Raw genomic sequence first — 2,340 nt, 5'->3', positions numbered from 1 at the left:
ATTGGCACAGGTTGGCCAAAGCGGCCATTAGGGGAGTGAACCAACGGAAGGAAGACCTTTCTCTGTCTGTCTCTCTCACTGTCTAACTCTATCTGTCAAATAAAAAAAAAAATTGTTGAGTGGTGGTGGCAGCAAGTGTTGTTCAGTCATGGCCAAGATCAAGGCTCGGGACCTTTGCGGCAGGAAGAAAGTGGAGCTGCTGAAACAGCTGGACGACCTGAAGGTGGAGCCTTCCCAGCTGTGCATCACCAAAGTAACAGGTGGTGCAGTGTCCAAGCTCTCCAAGGTCTGAGTTGTCCACAGATCCATCACTGGTGTTCTCACTATCATTAGCCAGACCCAGAAAGAAAACTTCAGGAAATTCTACAAGGGCAAGAAGTACAAGCTACCGGCTCAGCAAGCAGGAGGAGAACCTGAAGACCAAGGAGCAGCAGCAGCAGGAGTGGCTGTTCCCTCTGTGGAAGTACGCAGTCAAGGCCTGAGCCCCAACACGTCAATAAAACATGTTTTCAAAATCTTTTTTATTACTGAGCTTTCAGAATTTTATTCCTCCTTAGGAGGTGTTAGGATTTACAAATCCTACCACCTTGTGGCTTTTCTTTGAATTTCCTTAATGTTGTCTTTGTAGTGTTACAGAAAGCTGGATTGGAGAAATTGCTTTAGTGCAGACAGGCACTAGAGGCCGGCTGGTGCCCATATGGGATGCTGGTGCTGCAGGCTGAGGTTTTTAAGATGTATGTATGTGTGTATGTATGTGAGAGGCAGAGTTACAGAGAGGGAGAGACAGAGATGCAGGATGAGCAGAAGCAGTTTAATACCGTCGATGGGCCCAGTGGAATTACTGCCCAAGACTGGGCATCCCATCCAGGTTTATTACAATATTTATAGGTTCATCAGCATCATGCATTAACAGTACAGCATTGCTGGGCTTAGCTGCAGCCTGTTGGACTCAGGACCACCTATGAGGAACCTGAGGCCATGCTTATGGGGAACGGTTTACAGAAAACTGACACCTACCCAGACACATCAACGCTATGGAGAACAGAGATTTGGATGCCAATACTTACGAGGAACTGGAACAGGGGTTACAGCAAATAGAGATTAGGACATCTCGGTGGTCTTGTCTCTGGTCACAACCTAACTACTTCTTCAGTAGCACGAGTTTTAGACTTTGATGAGATCCACCTGATTTTATTGTTCATGCTCTTAATGTTGTATATCAGAACTCGTAGCCAAGCCCAAGGTCATGAAGATGTTCTTTTTTACTAAAGATTTATTTTATTTATTTGAAAGAGTTACAGAGAGGGGTAGAGACAGCGAGAGAGAAGGAGAGGTTCTCCATCCACTGGTTCATTCCCCAAATGGCTGCAATGGCAGAACTGAGCCCATCCGAAGTCAGGAGCCAGGAGCTTGTTCCAGGTCTTCTGCATAGGTGCAGAAGCCCAAGGGCTAGGGTTTTGCTCCTCTGCTTTCCCAGGTGCATTAGCAGGGAGCTGGATCTGAAGCGGAGCAGCAAGGACTCATACTGGAGCCCATATGGGATGCTGGTACTGTAGGTTGAGGTTTTTAAGATGTATATATGTATGTATGTATGTATGTATGTATTTGAGAGGCAGAGTTAGAGAGAGGGAGAGACAGAGAAGTCTTCCATCCACTCCCCAAATTGCTACAACGCAGGAGCTGAACCTATCAAGCCAGGAGTTTCTTCTGGGTCTCCTACATGTGTGCAGGGGCCGAAGCACTTGGGCCGTCTTCCACTGCTTTCTCAGGCCATAAGCAGAAAGCTGGATCGGAAGAGCAGCCGAAGGGGCATGAACCAGCGTCCATATGGGATGCTAGCAACACAGGCGGTGGCTTAGCCTACTGCGCCACAGTGCCGGATCCACAGCCGAGGTTTTAGCTCACTGCGCCACAGCACTGGACTCTTGCGGTTTTTTGTTTGTTTGTTTGTTTTTGAAAGTTTATATTTTGGGCTCTTAAGTTTACCTTGTGACCCACCCTCAGTTGCTTTTACGTATGTAAGGTCAAGATTTTTTCTTTTTTTTATTTGCGGAGGTGGAGTGGGGTGCTGGTGGTTGTTCCTGGATATCCAGTGACCCTACTCCATCTATGGGAAGGACTGGGCAGGTACCGTGGCGCAGTGCAAGCTGCATAAGCGAAGAGCCGCGCTGTCAGTCGACTGCACGCGGTGCGCACCCGGTGGAAAGCATGTTGATGTTTGAAGTGCGAAGACCGGACAATTACTAGGGTCCCAGCAGTTCGTACCCTTTGCAGACACTTCCCGCGCGGGACGAACCTTTCTCGGCCGCACTACGACTCCCAGCATGCAGCGCGCGAGGC

General features: G+C 48.5%; 1 pseudogene; it reads left to right on the top strand.

Annotated features, from left to right (window-relative positions):
• LOC100339532 (large ribosomal subunit protein uL29 pseudogene) lies at positions 1–515 on the top strand (annotated as a pseudogene).
• The last annotated feature ends 1,825 nt before the right edge of the window (positions 516–2,340 follow it).

The sequence above is a fragment of the Oryctolagus cuniculus genome, chromosome 1 (genome assembly GCF_051225735.1).
Source record: "Oryctolagus cuniculus isolate XC-2025 breed Fujian yellow rabbit chromosome 1, ASM5122573v1, whole genome shotgun sequence".
Taxonomy (NCBI): Eukaryota; Metazoa; Chordata; class Mammalia; order Lagomorpha; family Leporidae; genus Oryctolagus; species Oryctolagus cuniculus.
The sequence above is the reverse complement of the archived record's forward strand: the minus strand, read 5'-3'. Positions and strand labels throughout refer to the sequence as shown.